At 43.2% G+C, this 24026-nt stretch overlaps 1 protein-coding gene across 4 annotated transcripts in view; it reads right to left on the bottom strand.

The window, feature by feature from the left end:
- The window catches only part of cadm1a (cell adhesion molecule 1a), a 420614-nt gene that overhangs the window by 263875 nt on the left and 132713 nt on the right, over positions 1-24026 (bottom strand). The window lies entirely within an intron of this gene.

The raw sequence follows: 24026 nt of genomic DNA, 5'->3' as shown, positions 1-24026 counted from the left end.
TTTTATTCTAAAAGAGTTGATTATCTTACTCGATTATGCAGCTGTTACATTTATCCACACTGTATATTGGACCACTCATACATTTCTACGACAGTTGCTACTCCTATGAGAACCCTTTCAGGTTCTAGATAGCACCTTTTTTCTAAAAGTACAGAATTGTCATATACGTTATCTTTGTATTAGTAAATGCAGTAGTCCCCTGTATTGTTCTGATCATCTTATGATTTATAGAACTGCAGGTACTGGCATATTTGTTTCTTGTATACACAATCCATTTGGAAACGACTTTTCTTTGACGGCTCAAGGATTTGTCGTGGCAAACAACTTAAATAATACATGCAGATTTGTTTTCTTAGCAGCCATATCCTCAGAGACAATGCATGTACAGTACTCCAAATGTATTAGATTTCAAAAATAAAAATAAACCTTGAAATTGTGTTCTCTCTCTTAACAACAAAGCACTGCATGTCATCTGCATTGATAGCATTTTTATTTTTTATTCAGGAAAACCACATCCCAAATGGAAAGCGGCACTTACATTAAAGCTCGGCAGCATGTAAATAATACACCCATAAAAACTTGCTCTAATCCCGTAATGCAGCCATGCTTTTCAATAACAAGTTTTAGGTTTAAGAATGTCATTAAATGTAGTAACTGTTCTCTCTAGACCCCTAATGAAGCACCATACAGAGATATACACTCTGTAACAGTACACAACATAATAGAAAGATGTGCTATTGTACAAACAACAATCATTCGTGGAAAATTGACAAGGACAAAATAAATGGTGGTCTTTTGGAATATATTGGGAGAATTTGTTTGTGATAAATCTAAAGGTTGTGCCTTGCAGAGTGGTTAAGCTTCAGGCATTAGCACGAGGAGCCACAAATCCAATTAGCTGTTCAACCGAGATATAAATGAATAGGGCTTCAATTTAAACAAGCTAAATATAACAGGATTTTATTTTATCAAGGACATAGGCACATTCAGTCATTGCTGAATTCATTATCTTAAGAAGAGACGTAAATGTCAGCATAGGTAAGGTATTTACTACCTCAGGCTTGTGTGTTATTGTCACACCTATTTGAGACAGGTCTTCTTGTGAAAATCTTACTGTGTGAAGTCTAAGCACTGCTGAGACACCTCTTCTTATCCCTAATCCTATTATTCCTGTAGATTGTACCGTAAACAAACTATGGATGTACATTAGACCTGTAATTTAACTCCACTTTCCTCAACTGTAGAATAGCTACTGAGGTGCACTCTAGTCACATTCTAAAAGAAGACTGTCTGCCTGAATTGTGTTTGTCAAACAATAGTTAGGGCCTCTTTTAAAACATTGGCCTTCACTGGACCCAGAGAGTCCTCTGGGTGAACCTGCAACTGTCTTGATTTTATTTTGAACATCCCGTTGGGACATGAACTGTGAGAGCAGAGTGAGTGAGTGAGTGTGAGAAGAGAAAGAGAAACAGACTTGCATAGGCCCTATTTCCCTATTGACCTGAAGTCTTGGACAAGAGGAGCTGATTGGTCCTCACTTGGATCAGGGGTTCAAACTTGGCTAGGCCCTCTGCTTTGACATGATCTCCTTCTCTACTGTTTTCCACATCTTTCCTCCCATCAAAATGGGAATAGGATAGAGAGAAAATGGCCACAGATGGAAACATGATTGGGAGGCCTGTGCTATTTATGCCTTTGCATCCAAATAGCGGCTATTTCTGACCTGTGCTTGTCAATATCTGTGCACATGGCCATGTAGGAGAGAAGAGAAAGATATACTCTACTTAAGTGATAATGTCCTTGAAGCCGGTGTTTGGAGGATATATCGGCACGGGTGTTGTTAGGCCTAAGCACCGGCTAATGATTGATACATTTTAGTAAAAGCATTTATTTTGATGAATGTATTCATACTATTTCATCCTTCCACAAGATATTGTCCCGACACAAATCTAAGAGGTTGCTATCCAAGCCAGCTGGTCGTTCATTCTATCAGTTCGGTTGCCCCAGAGACGCGACCCAGATGTTAAGTATTTTTGTTCTAAATATTCCATTGTCATTCTGGCTGGCAATGTTCTTACTCCTTGCTTCCTAGCTTGCCAACTATGCCTAACTTACAGTCACGTCAAACAGTGCAGCCAGAATAACAGCAAAGTAGCTGCATTTGCATTTGTTTAAGCTGTTTTCTAGTTACATTTATTTGGATACATCCATAACAATGAGCTAATGATGCGAGATTTCAACTAGCATAGAAAATGTACTCTCTCGTCAGGACACTGTTGTTCAGAGAGGCTAGCCAACAACACAGCTAACACAATGACTTCAAACTAAAGCTGGAAAGACCGCAAACTAGCTGCATTGTTTTTTTTACCTGTTTTCTATTGATAATTTTTATGGAAATATACAAAGAACTATGTCAGCTGATTCATGATTTCAACTGGCTGAGAAAAGCTGCCTGCCTGTCTGTCTCGTCCCGACTACCGACACGTTCATTACTATGCAACAGCTGGAGATCAACTTTTAATATTGAAACAATGTTGCAAATGTTGGGGAGACAGACAGCAAGATTTATACATATCTCCACTGATAAACTAAATGTTAGTCTAAAAGAAATGTGAGATAATGTCTAGATGCTTTTTATAGTGGAGATCAAGTTTATAAATTGCCTGGCTGGGTTGATGAGACAGTGGATTGAGCAGTCAGATGGAACAGAGTAAATAGGCATTTTAACAATTTGTGGAATAGACACCGCCTGAAATGCAGTTTTAACCAATCAGCATTCAGGACTAGACCCACACGTTGTATAAGTGTGGCAGGGTAGACTAGTGGTTAAAGTGTTGGTCTAGTAACCGAATGGTTGCAAGTTCAAATCCCCGAGCTGACAAGGTACAAATCTGTCGTTCTGCTCCTGAACAGGCAGTTAACCCACTGTTCCTAGGCTGTCATTGAAAATAAGAATTTATCCTTAACTGACTTGCCTAGTAAAATAAAGATAAAACAATAAGTAGCAATACACAACATAATATAAAGATGGGCTATTGTATAGATAATATGAAATAAAAGCCATTTTGCCACTCAAAGCGGATTGAATGTACAGATGGAGATTCTGTCAGCATTCCACTCAAAATGTTTTGGTTGTATGTATGGCGAGTGGGCAGTAACAGACAGATCTCGATGGGAGACCTAGGTAGGAGATCATTTGTACCTCCCTCGTCCACTACCACCTGTTTTACAGGACCAAAGTATACTGAACAAAAATATTAACACATGTAAAGTGTTGGTCCCATGTTTCATGGGCTGAAATAAAATATTGCACAAAAGGTTTATTTTCTGAAATTATGTGCACAAATGTGTTTACATCCCTGTTAGTGAGCATTTCTCCTTTGCCAAGATAATCCATCCATATGACAGGAGTGGCATATCAAGAAGCTGATTAAACAGCATGATCATTACACCAGTGCACCTTGTGCTGGGGACAATAAAAGGCCACTCTAAAATGTACAGTTTTGTCACACAATACAATGCCATAGATGCCTCAAGTTTTGAGGGTGCGTGCAACTGGTATGCTGACTGCAGGAATGTTCACCAGAGCTCTTGCCTGAGAGTTTCTCTACTATAAGCCACCTCAATTCTCTTGCCAGAGAATTTAATGTTCATTTCTCTATCTAGCCACTTCTAACGTAAACATTTTAGAGAATTTGGCAGTATGTCCAATCGGCAATGCAACCGCAGACCCCGTGTAACCACTCCAGCCAAGGACCTCCACATCCGGCTTCTTCACCTGCGGGATCGTCTGAGACCAGCCACACTGATGAAACTGAGGAGTAATTCTGTCTGTAATAAAGCCCTTTTGTGTGGAAAAAATCATTCTGATTGGCTGTGCCTGGCTCCCAAGTGGGTTGGCCTATGCCCTCCCAGGCCCACCCATTGCTGCCCATTGCTGCACCCCTAATCCATAGATTAGTTCATAATGAATTTATTTCAATTGACTGATTTCCTTATGAACTGTAACTCAGTAAAATCATTGAAATTGTTTCATGTTGCGTTTATATTTTTGTTCAGTGTCGATCATGTTCTTTCCGATCTAAAGAGCCAGTGGGTATAGGCCTGGCACGGTCAATTTGGGCCAAGAATAGAGCGCTTGATGACAAAAATCAGGTCAGTTAGGGTTGGAGTTCAAATTCTGGCAACATTAGTGAACAAATCACACATGGTAGCCCTAAAATTAAGGAGGGACAGATCAAATGCTAGTTCATTCCTTTCTTAAACCTCTCTCCTCTGTCTAGTGATGGGGTCTGAGATTCAATGGTCAGAGATGGGATGGGGACATGACATCAGTCCAGTGTGTGCTAATCCTGCCTGGTCGGCAAGAGCCAGGGCCACAGACATCTCTCTGAGCCCTGAACTCAATGGTGCGGTTTGTCACCTTAATCGGTTGCCCTCCGGTACAGCTCCTCACAGGGCTGGAACCATCAGGACCTGCTGGCAATGTGAGGTGCTCTCACTCAAACCATCCCCCATCATCATCATCATTACCACCAGGGGCCAAAGAAAGTGCTTACCTAGACGGAAAGAGAGAGAGAAGAGAGAAAGAGGATTATTCAAGCTGCCATGTTACGATACACTCAGCAGGTCTATGAGCTCGCTTTTCGAGATGATCCAATCACTCTCCTAAATTCACCAGAGGGCCGGAGCTGATGTCTTACATGGCAATGACTTGGCATGCAGGAGAAACCTTAACATTAGGCCTAGGTGCACCTCCAGTCCCATTGCTACCCTACCACCCATAGCCCTCTCCACGAGGATGTTGCTGATGATCCCTGGGAGAAGTGAATGAGAGGGTTTCCCATTAGGACTGTGAATGATCAACATACATTTCCTGGTTTTCCCCCACCGGCGCGATAATTACAGCACTATTAGGACTGCCATTATCAGTGAAGCAAAGAAAAACAAAACCCCCACACAGACAGAACACCCGCTCCTGCCACAGCTGGTGGGTGGGTGAGTGATTTGGTGGGTTTTTCATTAGGAGTCTGATTGTGAGCCTGTGGTTAGTTATGATCAACACTCCCTCCACAACCGTTATGTATCCTAGTGTTGCAGACCGCCTTTATTAGACTACACAGGTTAACTCTTCACTGAAGAGGGGTTAAGATGGAAAAAGAAAGATGGCACTGGAAAGCACTGAAATCTATTTTAATGCAAGTGGCCTTGGCTGAATTTTTTTCCTTTTTGTATCGTTTTTCGCCTACACACTAACTAGACTAAGATTACAATTCCACATCAAAAACATTGCACATCAAAAACGTTTCCAAGCAGGCCAGCTAAAATTGCCCAAGAGGAAGAGGTACCAATGCACAGAGCAGAGGGGCAGGATGTTGGAGGTGGTGGATGGATGGAGAGATTGCATTATTTGGCTTAATTTGTTCCAGAGGCTCTAGCCTCGGCCCGAATCAAGACTGATGGTGGCTTCGCTGAGCCAAGCCTACAGAGCAGCCAAGGCAGAGAGAGACAAAATCACAGACGTCGAACACAGGGAAAAAAACAGCAGTGGCAACAGTAAAACGCAACGACCTTGTTTGTCTGGAAACAAAGTGCGCCTCTTGTACTCAATGGTCCTTGCCATTTGCAGCTAGCAGATTTTATGTATCGCGTCTAACAAACCCTTGACTTGTGGGAAGAAAAGCAGCTCTTTCTTTCTCCTTTAATTCCAAATCTTCAAGAGGAGAAAAAAGATGTAGTGCACTCTGAATGAATTACCCTAGAAGTAACAGAGCAGGGCTTGGTTTGTCAAGTAAATATATTAAGGGCAACACTGACAGTGTGTTTTTGTGTTTGAATTTCCCCACTATTTGGCTTTGTTACTTGGCCTGCTTAGTGATTTTAACTTTCTTCTAGAAATTCACTCTATTGTTTCTCAATGAACTTTAGATAGCCATTATTAATTTAAAACTCAATGCCTTTTTACAGTGTGATGGACAACTGGAGTGGCAATCGAAAACTATTGAGGGCCAGTTAGAGCCTATGGAGATGATATAAGGAGAGAGGAGAGGAAGATTAGAGGGGAGGGATGGGAAGGGGGAGGAAAAATAAAAGAGGGGAAGAGGGTAGACAGGAGAATTGAAGACAGACAATGTAAAAGTTGAGGGGGTGAGGGAAGTGAAGAGGGAGAGGTGAGGGGAGGGAGAGGGGGGAAGGGAGAATACTTATTTTTATTTTATTTAACCTTTATTTAACTAGGCAAGTCACTTAAGAACCAATTCTACCCCGGCCAAACCCGGACAGCGCTGGGCCGATTGTGCGCCAGGACTCCCAATCACGGCCGGATGTAATACAGCCTGGATAGCACACAGATAAGGTAGCGTAGATGCACTGCACTAAAATTAATTAAAAACCTATTGACTGTCGAGGAAAATCAGTCCGATGTCAACTCAAGTGCATTCAATCAGTACCTAGACAGGTTTTGATGACCATCCACTGGTCCAACCTGAACCCAACTGGGTTCTATCCAATCGATGATCACCCCCATCTGCCATGTCCACACCTTACAGCATGTTCCCTCAAAGCTGACCAATCAGGAAAAGGAACAGTGTGAAACAGACGCTGAAAAGGCACCCCTTGCTCCTTCTATTTTCATATTATAAGCCATAAAATAGAGCTAAAACCCCTGACAAAGGCTGACACCTTTCCAAATGCTAATTTGCTGAACAGGCTGCAGATGATGCGGAACAAGGCTTTCACCTACTCCTGCCATACATAATTCATACTATTGACTGGTGAAGCAATGCCACTTTCATGCACTGGGCTCGCAAAGTGGTGCCACTTTCACACATCGAGGCGAGCCAATGAATCCAAACTAACTGTGCAGTTACACCAAGCATACAATGGGGCTTGGCGTGAAATGTCCACACAGACACACTGGAACACTCAATCTCAAAGAACACACACACTCTCTCACTTTCAAGCATGCAGGCCTACAAGCACACACACAGGCCTTAACACTAGAACCTCTGGGCCTCGATGGACCCCCCTTCAAGCTAAAGAGCAGTCATTCTGACTGCAACATTCTAAGAGTGTAATTAATATATTTCATATATGCTCTCGCAAAAATGTTTATGAAGGCCTTGGGTAACATTAGAATACAATTTGTATTTTATTTCAAATAAATAACACATGAGTATTTTCATTAGGTTATGTAATTGTAGGCTATATATAAAAAATAAAAATAAAATAAAAAATAAAACCAATTAAAGCGTTCAATCAATTTTATTTTATTTGGCCTTTGTTACAACTTATTTTTATAAGCTGTTACCATTTTTATACCTCAACCATCAAGACACACGGTCAAAAGAAGTGGTCAAATAATGAAAACATCAGTAGACAAAACATCTGCTGCTAACCGGGCGTTTCCAGGGACCTCAAACATCACTTCACCACAGTTCCCATCCTGGTTCATCTGGACCCATCTCGTCAGTTCGTGGTGGAGGCTGATGCTTCAGACGTCGAAGTGGAGGCTGTCCTATCCCAGCGTTCTGCCCTTGACCTCAAGCTACTTCCCTGCGTCTTCTTCTCCCATCGCCTCAACGCCACGGAAAGGAACTACGATATGGGGAATTGGGAGCTTCTCGTGGGGAAGATGGTGTGGGAGGAATGGAGGCACTGGCTGGAGGTGGCGGCACATCCGTTCATCGTGTGGACTGGCCACATGAACCAGGAGCATCTCCACACCGCCAAGCACCTCAACTCCAGGCAAGCCAGATGGGCCCTGCTGTTCACACGGTTCACCTTTCCCTCTCGTACCTCTCGTGCACTGTCCTGTCGCTATAGCCCCACGACTACTACCCCGGAACCTGAGACCATCCTTCCCACCTCATGCCTGGCGATGGCACTCAGCTGGGGTATAGGGAAGTAGGTCCGTGAGGCGCAGCATTCCCAGTCAAACCCCGGGGGGCCATGATAACCGGATGTTCGTTCCTGACACCGTCCGCGCCACGTTCCTGGAGTGGGCCCACTCCTCCAGGCTGGCCTGCCACACGAGCGCCTGTCGGACCCTGGCCTTTATGCGACAGCGCTTTTGCGCTTCCTACCATGGTCCTTCCAGCGCTTCCTACCATGGTCCTTCCAGCGCTTCCTACCATGGTCCTTCCAGAGTTTCCTACCATGGTCCAGGACGTGTCCGCATTCTTCGCCACTTGCACAGTTTGTGCACAGAACAGGACTCCTTCGCAAGCTCCAGCTGGTCTCCTCCAACCACTGCCTGTCACCCACCGTCCCTGGTCTAACATGTCATGGGTCTTCCACCGTCTGATGGACATACCACCATCCTGACCGTGGTGGATCGGTTCTCCAAAGCCGCCACTTCATTCCTCTCACCAAACTACCCTCGGCCAAAGAGATGGCCCAGCTCATGGTGCAGAATGTCTTCCGGACTGCCCGTGGACCTGGTCTCCGACCGGGGTCCTCAGTTCTTGTCCCAGTTCTGGAAGGCGTTCTGCACCCTCATTGGGTCGTCGACCAGCCTGTCCTCCGGGTTTCACCACCAGGCCAACGGCCAGTCAGAAGGTAGGCTCGCAAACTGTCCCCTGGTTTAGCCCCTCTGCTGTTCGTCTTCTGTTGCCCCGTACCCTTCGTATACACCTCACCTTTCATGTCTCCCGTATCAAGCCTGTGTCTCACAGTCCTTTGTCTTCCATTTCCAGGGCCCACCCTTCCTCCCTGTGTCGTCGAAGGCCATCCAGCGTACACGGCGAGACTCCTCCTGAGGGTTCGACCAGGAATATGCACAGGGAAGCAAATGCATGACAGTCATTGTCTCTGAAGAATTACTCATAGCCCAATAGTGTTGTCACGATACCAGAACACAATTCCGGATACATTCACGATACTCAATACCAAAATGATACCATGGTAAATAAAGAAGGCATATTATCCAAAGTCAAAGGATGACACTTGATCCAGACAGATAAAACTCAGCTACTGCTCTGTTTAATAGTTGGCCATCTTTTGAGTTAACATTTTTTTACATCAACATTTTTCAGAGACAGCCGTGTATGCATTAATTAATCAATTATACAATCATTTGATCAATTTGACTTTGTTTTTACTAATCTAACTACATAACAACATAAAGGTAATTTAATGAAATGGAAAAATCTCTTGATTACATGGGTAAAACAAGATGTAGCCTAGGCCTATTCACAATACAGGTGTATGCATATTCAACAGGAGTGTGTGCATACAATGAATTATTGGGCTTGTTTTGGCAGATTTCATGGCGTTACAGATGACAAAACAATCTGTTTCTCTTCCTTTGGGACTTATTTTATTGTACTGATCAACAACCTTTGCATGAAAGTATCTTACTGTATAAAAGTGTGCACTGTCTATTTAACCAGCAATGAGGTCATTCAAGAGGCAAGAGAGGGGCGGCCCTTCAGATCTTTGGGAGAAACCTGAGAGAAAGCGATTTAAGTGAATTAATAAAGTTCTGGTGGTAATCAGCTTTGAAACCAGGATAATTTGCATCATGGTTTGAATTCATCACAAAGTACTAGAGCCCGACCGATATATATGCCAATATTATTGGTCGGTATTGGTCTTTTAACGCTATATTATCGGTTTCGGACGATAATTCCATCAATAACCGATATTCAATAAATAGGATGAAAAGGGGGAATATCATGCTTATCTAAAAACATCTCATGTGTCATTATTGTCACAATACATTACATCACATGTTTAGCTATTGGATCATTTCTCTTTTGGATGGCAATGTATGACAATTCAGTGTGGGTGGGAAAAAAACACTTTTTAATTTCCACACTGTAAAATAAGTATATTGGCAGATACACTACATGACCAAAAGTATGTGGACACCAACTTGTTCAAAAATTATGGGCATTAAAATGGAGTTGGTCCACCCAGATGTTGAACATTGCTGAGCGGACTTGCTTTCATTCAGCCACAAGAGCATTAGTGAGGTACTGATGTTGGATAATTAGACCTGGCTTGCAGTCGGCGTTCCAATTCACCCCAAAGGTGATCAGTGGGGTTGAGGTCAGGGCTCTGTGCAGGCCAGTCAAGTTCTTCCAGACCGACATCTAAAAGCCATTTCTGTATGGACCTTGCTTTGTGCACGGGGGATTGTCATGCTGAAACAGGAAAGAGCCTTTCCCAAACTGCTGCCAAAGACGGAAGCACAAAATCATCTAGAATATCAATGTATGCTGTAGATTTCCCTTCACTGGTACTAAGGGACCAAGACCGAACCATGAAAAACAGCCCCAGACCATTATTCCTCCTCCACCAAACTTTACAGTTTCACTACGCATACAGGCAGGTAGCGTTCTCCTGGCATCCGCCAAACCCAGATTTGTCTGTCGGACTGCCAGATGGTGAAGTGTGATTCATCACTCCAGAGAACACGTTTTCACTGCTCCAATGTCAGCGAGCTTTACACCACTCCAGCCAACACTTGGAATTGTGCACGGTGATCTTAAGACTTGTGTGCGGCTGCTCGGCCATAGAAACCCATTTCATGAACTTCCCGACAAACAGTTATTGTGCTGACGTTGCTTCCAGAGGCAGTTTGGAACTCGGTAGTGAATGCTGCAACCGACAGACTAGTTTTACACACTGCGCACTTCAGCACTCAGTGGTCCCGTTCTGTGAGCTTGTGTGGCCTACCACTTCGCTGCTGAGTCGTTGTTGCTCCTAGACGTTTCCACTTCACAATAACAACTCCCAGTTGACCAGAACAGGTCTAGCAGTGCAGAAATTTGACAAACTGACTATGATGTTGCCACGTTGAAAGTCATTGAGCTCTTCATTAAGTCCACTCTTTTACTATGGAGATTGCATGGCTGTGTGCTCGATTGTATACACCTGTCAGTAACAGGGGTGGCTGAAATAGCCAAATCCACAATTTGAATGGGTGTCCATATACTTTTGTAAATATATAGTGTATATTAGTATAAGTACATTTTGCCCCCCCAAAAAATCTGAATCAGTATAAACATATCGGTCGGGCACTAAAAAGTACTAGGATAGAGAATTGATGTTAGCTTTACCTGTAAGCTAGCAAGTTAGCCTAAAAAGCTGGACGCTACTGGTATCTTCTTGCATTGTAAATATTAGCCAGCAAGGCTCTTGATCCAAGAAGGGATTCTCTGCTGTTACCAAGTGAAGGCTTAATTTTGGAACAAGCTAACCACTTACAGTGAGGGAAAAAAGTATTTGATACCCTGCTGATTTTGTACGTTTGCCCACTGACAAAGAAATGATCAGTCTATAATTTTAATGGTTGGTTTATTTGAACAGTGAGAGACATTACAACAACAAAAAATCCAGAAAAACACTTGTCAAAAATGTTAAAAATTGATTTGTATTTCATTTAGGGAAATAAGTATTTGACCCCCTCTCAATCAGAAAGATTTCTGGCTCCCAGGTGTCTTTTATACAGGTAACGAGCTGAGATTAGGTGCACACTCTTAAAGGGAGTACTCCTAATCTCAGTTTGTTACCTGCATAAAAGACACTTGTCCATAGAAGCAATCAATCAATCAATCAGATTCCAAACTCTCCACCATGGCCAAGACCAAAGAGCTCTCCATGGATGTCAGGGACAAGATTGTAGACCTACACAAGGCTGGAATGGGCTACAAGACCATAGCCAAGCAGCTTGGTGAGATGGTGACAACAGTTGGTGCGATTATTCAAACTGTCAATCTCCCTTGGCCTGGGGCTCCATGCAAGATCTCACCTCGTGGAGTTGCAATGATCATTAGAACGATGAGGAATCAGCCCAGAACTACACGGGAGGATCTTGCCAATGATCTCAAGGCAGCTGAGACCATAGTCACCAAGAAAACAATTGGTAATACACTACGCCCTGAAGGACTGAAACCCTGCAGCGCCCGCAAGGTCCCCCTGCTCAAGAAAGCACATATACATGTCCGTCTGAAGTTTGCCAATGAACATCTGAATGATTCAGAGAACAACTGGGTGAAAGTGTTGTGGTCAGATGAGACCAAAATGGAGCTCTTTGGCATCAACTCAACTCGCCGTGTTTGGAGGAGGAGGAAATCAATTTATAAAATTTTTGGGATTTTTTGTTGTTGTTATTCTGTCTCTCACTGTTCAAATAAACCTACCATTAAAATTATAGATGGATCATTTCTTTGTCAGCAAATGTACAAAATCAGCAGGGGATCAAATACTTTTTTTCCCCCTCACTGTAGTTAGATAGCTAACTAGCTACTAAATTAGCAAACCAAATGCAAAACTGCAGAGCATTTAGCACAGTTAACTTAATAGTTTTTAGATAGCTGGCAAACATTTAGTTGTTTATTCCATACTGTAAACAAATCACCTGGAACATGCTGCACAACAGTGAGTGACTCACAAGGCTCAGCTCTCAGCGTGGTTGTGTCCTTCTAAACAAACACCACATTACACATGACTGGGGACTACCGTAAGCTTCATAATGTGACAGTTAAAATAAAGAATGCAATGTTCTTTATCTCCTAACGTATTGCACAAGTTGACTGCAGGTATTTACTTAAAAAGTAGTTACAAATATTGTATAAAAAAAAAAATCTAAGAAATAGTTTCAGCGCTATGGCTTTTTTCAAATACCCTGGTATACGGTATATACGGTACATCACCCATAGAAAACGTAGAGAAATGTGCTTATGTAACGAACCAATGGAAAGTGACGTTTGTGGTGAGTTGACACTCGAACGGGAGTGTGCTGTTAGACATATTCTGATCTGCTCTGAGCAGATGGTTGTCATCATAGGACTGAATTTGGCTGAATTTGGCTTGAGGGTGTGAGGAGTGTTAAGATTTGTAACCAATGGGCATTGTAAACATTTGTAGTTCACTGTTGGAAAGCCAAAGCGCTAATAAAATATGAATATATCACGTTAGCGGCGTGATAACGACACATTAACATTAGTTTGCACGCGGGGCCTTATGTCAAGTGAAAACTGGTTCTTTATGATTTCATGCAGATTGCAGAAATTGCCTCATGGTTATTGGTTTTTATAGTTGTGTCAACATGAAATTTGCCAAATTTTTCACAACACAATGTTTCAGAAAAAGAAAGAAGATAGCCTGGTTGATGAGGTTTGACCGAGCATTTCTCAAGTTGGTTGATCATAAAGACCCCCGACCTGACTTTAAAATGTAACAAAGTCTTCCCAATTCTTTGCAAAACTTGACAGTCACAACACTGTCAGTGTCAGGTTACCAGGCATCCCACAATGCTCGACGCTGTCCTATCAATTTTCTAAACAAAGCACATAAATAGTGGCTCCCTGCATTTGCCTGAGACTGATTACCAATTCATGAGAAGACAAAAGTGGCCACGATGACAGATGTCAATAACAGGAGGGGTGCTGTAATATCTGATTGCCATGATCGCTTCATCAAATGGAAGTTATTATGGGTTGAAACCATCAAACAACACATTCATGTCAGTGCTTTGATAAGGAAGTGTAGCGTCTTTCAAGAATGCTCGAGAGCTTGTGGACTTACAGCATGGGGTCTTTGTATGAAGATCTGCAAAAGAGGAAGCGTCTGTCAAAACAAGTTGTTGTAAAGGGCATATACCGTCACTTTGTTCCATCTGTATTTGATGGTGAATAGCACTGCTGATAGAGTAGGAGGAAAGTTGGTATAAGTTTTAATTTGCATAGCACTTAAAAAGGTAATCATGCTCCTTTTGATATGAAGAGCGTACACTTGAAAAGGGACACTTGGTATTGAATTCCATGACTTGATTAATGGTCGAGGCCTCTGAACTTTGCGGGGCGTTTGCCCACCGCCGCGTTCTAAACAACCGTAAAGCAGTGTGCCACAATCATCATCCTGTTGACTCTGGAAGTGGTCTTTAAGGGACAAGGTTAAGGGCGATTTATCCGGCTCATTCGTGATGTAGCCCCCTCAAAATGATGGCACAGGGCAGTCATGGAGAGAGCATGACAATGCCGCAACACCATAAAGCCAGCAGCATACCACCCTGCATACCACTGCTGGCTTGTTTCTGAAGCTAAGAAGTGTTGGTCCTGGTCAGTTCCTGGATGGGAGACCAGATGCTGCTGGAAGTGGTGTTGGAGGGCCAGTAGGAGGCACTCTTTCCTCTGGTCTAAAAAAATATCCCAATACCCCAGGGCAGTGATTGGGGACACTGCCCTATGTAGGGTGCTGTCTTTCAGATGGGACGTTACAGGTGTCCTGACTCTCTGAGGTCATTAAAGATCCCATGGCACTTATTGTAAGAGTAGGGGTGTTAACCCTGGTGTCCTGGCTAAATTCCCAATCTGGCCCTCAAACCATCATGTTCACCTAATAATCCCCAGTTTACAATTGGCTCATTCCTCCTCTCCCCTGTAACTATTCCCCAGGTTGTTGCTGTAAATGAGAATGTGTTCTCAGTCAACTTACCTGGTAAAATAACGGATAATTTTTTTTTTTTTTAAATAAATAAACCATCTTCTCAAGGGACAACTCTGTAATAGAACAGCTCATTAAAGCCAAAACTACTTTAATTATTAAATTGGCCATGTCAGAGTTGTCCTTTTCAAGTCAAATTTAATTTCCCTCTCGGGGCAGCCGTGGCATTTTAAGATTGGCCTTATCCGCTGCTTCTACTCCTCAGATTCCACCCTCAGGAGAAGTTTAAGATCACACACCTGACACGTTGCTGGGTGCTCTCACTGTCAGAGACTCTCTCTCTGCTTTTCAATTCTCACTCCAAGAGCAAATCTTAAGACAGCTGGTTTGATGTTTAAAGCGAAAGGGCTTGAAAGCTTTCCACAAACCACCAAGAATCAAGAAGGCTCCCTTCAAAGGCAAACATCAATTGGCTTAAGAAAATGACTGTACACAAACATGGGCCTGACTCTCCCCACAGACATACAAAAAAAAACTTACTGAAACACAACCTGTTTGGCCAGGCCATGTGTTTGTAAAAGGGTGGTGTACAGTAGAGCCTCAAGTTATGGAAATGAAGGTACCTTCCTCTGGGAGAAGATGAATGAATAATCATCCTTGTATAACTACAATTTTATCCTGTGACAGCTCAGTGTAAAAAATATAATAAAAATGTCAGCTCTTTCCCTTTGAAACTATGCAAAACACCAGCTGAAGAATAATTTAATGTTAATGAGAAAAAATGCAATCAGAGCATGCAAAAAAAAAGTCATTTCTCGGTCAGTGCTCAGGTCATAATATTGAGTCCTACAATGTGTAAACACTCATATTCCCTCACGTGAACGAGTCTTGAAGTTGATCTTTGCTATGTTTCATATGTATTGTTTTCCCTCAGGTCCTTTTCCATTTGTCACAATCCAGCACACAAAGACACCCTTAACACAGCAGCCATTTACTATGTGGTATACTGTGCTTAAAAATTGTGTTGAGGTAAGCCTCCATAAAAGTAGTGGAGACAAAAATTGCCAGCACAAAAAAACAAATCATTTATCCCCAGAAATGGGAGAACGAAAAATGTCATGCTAAGTTCAGGGAAGCAAATACATACCGCTCAAACAAACTCTGTATGGCATCCCAGGCAGACTGGATGGAGATGGCTTGGGCTCAGAATTAAGACCAGTCTGGTCTGCTGGAAGCAGCTGTAATGAACATTCTTACATACAAGCATTTCTATGTGTTGGTGACAAAATGTCACTATTGATGTCTGTGTTAAACAGATATATCAACAGGTGGAAGAGACTAGATTTGCAGGCCTAAATCTTCAGTATGACCAACCATAAACTTGAATATACAATCATAAAATGGCCTGAAAAAGGGATCCATAGGGACATATTAGTAAGCCTGCGTGACCATCAATGACAGTAGGCCACTGTAGAGTCATGAGAGTTTTGTTAAAAGGTTAGAAATTCAATTCCAGTCTATCCTGTCTGGTTCATTTTAGGACACCGCAGGAGTCTCCTCTGAGAAACCCTATTTGCCTCAGTCTGGTGTCCTAAGCTTTTCAGGAAAACGCCATGAGAAGGCCTCAGATTCAAAGTCCCTTTGAGAGGATTTCACAAAACCCTTTATTGCTTTTCCGACTATTTTTTGAACTTCGATATATACCTACTCAGTTTATAATGAATATGGGTGTACATAAACCCGACGAGCCTATTCCCTTCAAAATGTATTGTCCGTCTTCTATTGGGAGCCAAACAATGGCATTAAATGGTACCGGCGATGGATAGAAGAAAAGCCACAAGTGCCAAAGCCGACATGGAGGAGACAGAATCTACGGTAAATAACTACAGAATTTCTGGCCTTGTCAGGATTCACAGCCTGGACATGGTCCATTTGACTGACATTTACATTAGAATTAGCTCCACGGAGACGCCAGCGGAGAATATCCGAAAAACCTCAGTTCACCGCCTTCAGAAAGTGATCAATTCCCCTCCTGAGTCAATACGCTTCTCTCCAAGCCAGTCATATACCGGCGGGCGGGCAGTAAACCGATAACATCAACATGCATGCGGTGTTATCTGATCCGTGCTCCGGCGGTGGCATATGCAATTTCCATTATTCTGAATCTCAAGTGCAGCAAACATGCCATTTCTGTCAAGGTGGTCTCAAAAACGTCTCGACGAGAGTGGATGCAGCAACCACCCTATCAGACCCTGGTCATTGTCGAGCTCAATTATTCATTTGCTCATTCAGATAGCTTTTTCTGGGGGCACACAGGTATGTTTATACCTCATTTTGTGTATGTATGTGCGCATCAAGGGCATATAATTTGCTGTATGAAATCAAATCAAATTGTATTTGTCACATGCGCCGAATACAACAGGTGAAATGCAACCTTACAGTGAAATGCTTACTTAACTGCATTGTTGGTTAATAGCTTGTAAGAAAATACCCCCCAAAAAAGAAGTAAAAGATAAGAATAACAAATAATTAAAGAGAAGCAGTAAATAACAATAGCAGGGCTAAATACAGGGGGTACCGGTACAGAGTCAATGTGTGGGGGCACTGGTGTCGAGGTAATTGAGGTAATATGTACATGTAGGTAGAGTTATTAAAGTGACTATGCATAGATAATAACAGAGAGTAGCAGCAGCGTAGAAGAGGGTGGGGGCAATGCAAATAGTCTGGGTAGCCATTTGATTAGATGTTCAGGAGTGTTATGGCTTGGGGGTAGAAGCTGTTAAGAAGCCTCTTGGACCTAGACTTGGCGCTCCGGTACTGCTTGCCGTGCAGTAGCAGAGAGAACAGTCTATGATTAGGGTGGCTGCCGTCTTCAACAATTTTTAGGGCCTTCCTCTGACACCACCTGGTATAGAGGTCCTGGATGGCAAGAAGCTTGACCCCGGTGATGTACTGGGCTGTACGCACTACCCTCTGTAAAGCCTTGCGGTCGGAGGCCAAGCAGTTGCCATACCAGGCAGTGATGCAACCCGTCAGGATGCTCTCGACGGTGCAGCTGTAAAACCTTTGGAGGATCTGAGGACCATGCTCAATCTTTTCATCTCCTGAGGGGGAATAGGTTTCACGACTGTTTTGGTGTGCTTGGACCATGTTAGTTGGTTGGTGATGTGGACGCCAAGGAACTTGAAGCTCTCAACTTGCTCCACTACAGCCCCGTCGATGAGAATGGGGGTATGATCATCTCCTTTGTCTTACACAGCTGCCATTTCGTCCTCTCCTCAGATTGTTCCTCATCAAACCTCACTGACAGGCTGCTTAATTTCCTCAGTCCTCCACATAGGCTACTTATTCCTCCATCTCCCAGGAAGCGCTAAATCCTCAGCATGGGTGAGATTTTTCCCTCAGTTCTCTCTCTCTAGGTGGGGCATCTACGTGTGGAGTAGCCTGATGGCAGGAGGTCGAGGAAGAAAGGAAGCAGTAAGAGAGGGTGGGCGTGCTAATCTTCCCCCTGTTCTGTGGCTGGGCTGCATTAGTTCACTGCCATACTTCAGATGGAAGTAGAGAGAGAATGAGAGAGAAAGAAAAGTTACATCAGGCCTGAGCTTTAAAACTGGCACAGGGAGGAAGGATAGCTCCAAAAAGGGTGGAGGGTGGAGAGAGGTGGGCGCCATCAAGGAGGAAAGGGATTATTTCACCTAATCCAAATGACAACTACTACTTCACGAGGGAATCTTCATCTTTTTTTCTTTTCCCCCTGTCTCATCACTTGAACGAGTCTTGAAACAATTCAAATCTAAATAACTTCTCTTAGCCCTGAACACACCTGTAAGCTTTTAGGGGGGTGAGTGTACAGAAGGAGGTCAAGCAGAATGAATCTGGTGGTGTGTGCGTTGTGGAATAATCCAGGTTTACTGCCAGGAGGGGGCTCACAGACCCCCATATCACCCATCCTGTACCCTATCCCACCTTCTGCATTGAATTTTCCAAAGCGGCTTCGGGTAATTTCATTGAAATCAACTGTGGCAGCCAAGAGAGGCAGGCGAGGCCCGGTGCCGTGGCCACAGTAGAGTGCCTCTACCTGGGATGCGTCGTCACACTGGGCCAGGGGTGCTCTAGTGGTCCACTTAGCTCTCTTAGCTTAGGCACAAGGCCTTTAGCTCATAGCGGTTTAATTACCATCCCATTAAAAGACGTCTTTATCTTTGAAATGGGCTTTAAAGTCGATGGAAGGGCCTGCTCAAGGGCGTGGGTCGCTTGTAACCAACATGTTTCTGTTTATTGGATCTATTAGAAGTCCCCTGGCTGGCTTTCTCCTCCGGTTTGGGTGTTTTATAGAAGGAAAGAGAGGAAGACCTTCATGTTGCCAATTGTGACCGCCCCTCTGAAGTCTCCAGATATTCCGTGTCTGACCCCGGAGCGGGAAAACAATGATATCTAATGATTGGGCCTCTTTTCCTACAAAGGAGGCTTAACAGCCAAAGTGGCAGCCTTGTTTTTCACACATGAACTGTTGTATGACATTCTTTGCAATTCAACTACCCATTGAAATATGTGAACCAATTTTGAATCACAATATGTACAGGCCTCTGCAAATAAGCAACATTGTTTAAAAGGATGCCAACCTATAAATACAAATCAAATTGTTATTTTATTTAACCCTTATTTTATGAGGTAAGTTGACTGAGAACACTTTCTCATTCACAGCAACGACCTGGGGAATAGTTAGAGGGAAGAGGAAGGGGGATGAATGAGCTAATTGGAAGCTGGGGATGATTAGGTGGCCATGTTGGTATGAGGACCAGATTGGGCATTTAGCCTGGACACTGGGGCCACACCCCTACTCAGGGGGCACCTGAGTGGTGCAGCAGTATAAGGCACTGCATCTCAGTGCCTCACTACAGACACCCTGGTTCAAATCCAGGGCGGCACACAATTGGCCCAGCGTAGGCCATCATTGTAAATAAGAATGTGTTCTTAACCGATTTACCTAGTTAAATAAAGGTAAATAAAAAAATGAAAAATACTCTTGCGATAAGTGCCATGGGATCTTTAGTGACCACAGAGAGTCATGCCACCCATTTAAGATGGCAACCTACACAGGGTAATGTCTCAATCACTGTCCTGGATATATTCTTTTAGACCAGAGGAAAGAGTGACTCCTACTGGCCCTCCAACATCAACAAAGGGGAAAGAGGGAGGAGATGTTGGGAAAGGAGGGAGTTGAAAGAGAGCACAGGAGAGAAGGAAAGTGAGAGAGAAAAAGAGGGGCAGAGGAGAGGAGAACAAGAGTAGGATGTGTGAGAGAGAGAAAGAAAAGTGGGGAAAAGGAGGAGATGAGGGAGTATTAGAGAGAGAATTACAGAAAGAGAGCGAGAGAGAGAGCGAGTGAGCGAGCTGTCAGGAGAAACATGCAGTGTATTAATGTCAACCTCTTATTCTGATAACGATGTTATGCAACTCAGGTTTTTTTTCCATAAATGTCATGAACATTCATTTTCAATTCAACCCAGATATTATAATGCCACCCCCTAGGATGTCTACCCACTCTGCCTAGAATGGGTAAAAACACACTTTGGTGATTAATTTTCACTTCCTTATGTTATAAAATACATTTCATCAAGACAAATATGATTACTCATTTTCTAAATCGTTCAGTGGGGTCTATCCCTAACATATCATTAACATTATATCCGAATATTGGGGTTTTGTAACCTAATGCATCCGATAATAAGCACCGAGCTCTGTTGACATAGCGGTGCAGGTTTCTTGTAACAACTTTTGAGGATTTTACATTTTGTGGTTGTTGTCTTCAAAGTTGTTTCCACGGGTCACAAAAAGCTAAATTAGCATGAAACGAGCTGAATTAAATGCAAAAGGCTTTGAAAATAAAAAGCTTGGTATATGCTCAGTGATTCGTTGACATTTCACAGATAAACACTCGTATTTGTGAGAAATCTTCAAAAAATAGTAGGATTTTCAAATGAATCTTACCTCTATACTGTTTTATGTCTTGCGGATTTGAGAAAAAACATGACACGTTCAAAGGGAAAGTGAGCCTTTCAGGTAGCCAGTAGCATTCATTCTTGCACAGAATCATGCCTAGCTGATGCAATTTTCCAGATTTTGTAAAACTTTTTATCTGGCCTAAATTGATTTGGTAACCCTAATTCTGGCCACCCTACAGTCTAGAGTTTTGTGCTGAGAGAGAGCGAGCGACCTCTGTATTCCCCAAAATCCCAATAATCCAGTATCTTTTAAAATTGTTTGTGTGATAGTGTATGAGTGAAATGTATGGCTGTTTTTCCAAAAGGCATACCACCCTGCATACCACTGCTGGCTTGCTTCTGAAGCTAAGCAGATTTGGTCCTGGTCAGTCCCTGGATGGGAGACCAGATGCTGCTGGAAGTGGTGTTGGAGGGCCAGTAGGAGGTAATCTTCCCTCTTGTCTAAAAAATAAATACAGATATATTTTTTAAAAATCCCAATGCCCCAGGGCAGTGATTGGTGACACTGCCCTGTGTAGGGTGCTGTCTTTCGGATGGGACGTTGAACGGGTGTCCTGACTCTCTGAGGTCATTAAAGATCCCATGGCACTTATCATAAGAGTAGGGGTGTTAACCCAGGTGTCCTGGCTAAATTACCAATCTGGCCCTCAAACCATCACGGTCACCTAATAATCCCCAGTTTACAATTGGCTCATTCATCCCCCCTCTCCACTGTAACTATTCCCCATGTTGTTGCTGTAACTGAGAACGTGTTCTTAGTCAACTTACCTGGTAAAATAACGGATACATTTCTATTAAAGTGTAAAAACTCCAATAACTTTTGAACAGATTGTGATAGAGACATAAAATTTGGACCATTGGTTTTCTTAGAGGAGTATCTACCCATTGTTCAAAATATGCATATTTTTATTGGACAACGCACACCCCTTTAAAAATACTATGGACAAACATCCCAGGCAAGGAAAAGATTAGGGTCTCCTGTTCACCATTGGGGTAAATTTACAACTATAGACCTACCCTATCATGTTTACAACAATACAACAAGAAAAACATCTCTCCACCATTACAATGGCAACAAAATGCCAAACTACAGTAGGTCTTGTTCATTAAAGAATTCTGCAGGTGATAACAGAAACCAAAAAGCAGTCTTGTCGTTAACTTTGAGCCATGGAGTTTTTGGGATACTGTGCTGCAAGTATTTTGAGTGCAGTCTAGTAAAATACAGGCTCCTACAGGTGTTAATTCATCCAGAACTGAACAATGTCCCATCAAAAGTGATATTCAACAGGCGCTAGAGGTGTCAATGCAATCCCCCATGTTATGAGAGCTCCAAGGCTATAACCATCACTCAGCCTCATATATTAAACCTCTCATCATTTCCCAGAATGAAAATGAAAAGCACACAATAAAACCCATCATTACAATCAAAACATTCCCCTTCGAAAGACAGAGGAGCAGGTGGCACACTACGAATCTCTAAAGCAAAGCAAAAACAAAGAAAGCAGATGACGAACCCCGGCATCGCGAAGCATTAATCAAGGCCCGAGCCCGGGGCAGGAAATTAAATAAGGAGACAAAGACATGGGGAGGCCCTATTGACCCCAGGATATTGAGAGACGGTGCACTTGGGCTGCGGCATTTCATCAATTCACCATTGGCATAAAGGTAATAGAGCTTCGGAGGGGCTGGCTAACACTAACGATAGCCGACAGACAGCCCTCCCCCCGAACGAGATGAAAAGGTAGATCCTTTTTTAAGGGCGAGATTATAAAAGGTGCTGCTAATGAGTAATTAGGCTGTTCTGTTGGAGGGACAGGCTCAGGGCCAAAAGGCCAGCAGTCATTTGAGGAGCTCGAAACGGAGATGACACTAATTGCAGCCGTCAGAACAGCCATTGATTCTCATTTTGAAATAAAACCCTGCTCAGTGGCGCCGGGCATCTCTTGACGGGCGTGTGTTGACAGGTACTGTCGGCTGCGGCGAGAAGGAATATAGCCAGTCCTCAGCTTTTCGCCCGAGAACCTTCCAAATTGGCTGTGTGGTCATGCTCGGAGCGTTCGTCCAGTGGGTTGGCATTTGAGCCAAGTTACCGGCGAGCTATATTCCCTCCAGCGAAAAAACCTGCCCTTTATGATTCCTGTCCAGCTGATCGGTTTGTTTGGAGCAAGTAATGACCTAATGATGAAGTGATAGAACAACATTAAAAAACCTCTGTTGATGTAGGCTTACATGACCTGAATTTATTAAGTTTCCTACCAACTACTCAATAGATGACCAGGAGATATGACAGTATGCCCTGAGTCATTGGCAGGACTAGGCTTTTGAAAACCTCATAGTACTCTAGGCTATTTAATCTAAGATTTTTCTGAGGCAGAGCTCACTCAATGCTCTTATAAGTTTGAAGTGTTGAAATGCAAGAGTTAAGACCGACGTCGTCAACATTTGTAATTTGGGCCACATACGGTTAACATGGGAGTTGACATACACACACTGCTAGAGTCCCTTGAGGCTTCACAAATCGTCAGGTTTGCCTCATTGGATCCTCCTGCGAAAGCATGCAGGAAAAAGGAATTAAAAGCAGCTATTGACCAAATTGATTTGGCTTGCTGAAGGAAGGCTGGCTGAAGGAAGGTTTGCTGAATGTGTTGTGTACTTTTGCCAATTTCTGCACTTTAGAACGCTCAGGCTAGTTCCAGAGACACAGCGAGGGTCCTCCAGAAGCATCATTTATTCTCAGCAGGGAACTGAGGCAGAAATGAGTTCCGCCGGGGTCATAAATAGACTGTCAATATGAGCCGACAACAAGTGCTTCACCAAGGGGTCAGAATCAAAGCCCTTCTTTCCTCTCAGGCTAGATTTCCATGTCTTTATAGTAGAGAGAGAAGGGTAGAGAACAAATTCGAAATGGAGAAATAACTTTTTCTTGACGTTATCTTATACACAACAAATATAAGTGCCCTGTGGTGGCTTTATTGGCAGAATTAATGAAGTGGATATAGTCCTAGCCGTCTGATCCAAGCTCAAGTTTCCATACAACCGTATCACCAATGAAGTGATTAGATTGATGCAGCTATCTGGACAACTTCAGCCTTTGATTACCTGTCTATAATATTGACCTATTATTACATCATCATTCCATGGTTTTCCTCAGAAACATTGTCATGACCAGAAGTGCCCGAAGATTATTAATGATCTTTGAGTAACTTTATGAATATACGTGATCCCCCATAGAAAAGCACCAGGAGAAATGTATCCAACTGGGCAGGGGGATGTAGGCCTAAGCAGCACAGCCTAACTTGGGTGGCACCAATGTGTCATTGCAAATCAAATCTGGTGGAAAAGGCTGCTACTAACCTCATTCCTGACTGATGAAATTAACCAGGGAAAACTTTGGAAATGGACATGGATGCCAATGCCAATGGACTTGAAGCCCTGAGACCTGAACTGTAATATAGGAAAGAATACAGTCACATTCCCTCTCTACTAGCCATGGTATTCTCCTCGAGACCCACCACCATCACTATCACACACTCTCTCTCTCTCTCTCTCTCTCTCTCTCTCTCTCTCTCTCTCTCTCCTTGTTCTCTATTCCCCTGGCAGACCCTGAACTGAAGAGGTTAGGGTGGG

This window comes from Oncorhynchus kisutch, linkage group LG6 (genome assembly GCF_002021735.2).
Source record: "Oncorhynchus kisutch isolate 150728-3 linkage group LG6, Okis_V2, whole genome shotgun sequence".
Classification (NCBI taxonomy): domain Eukaryota; kingdom Metazoa; phylum Chordata; class Actinopteri; order Salmoniformes; family Salmonidae; genus Oncorhynchus; species Oncorhynchus kisutch.
Note: the sequence above shows the minus strand (reverse complement) of the source record. Positions and strands in the feature narration are given on the sequence as shown.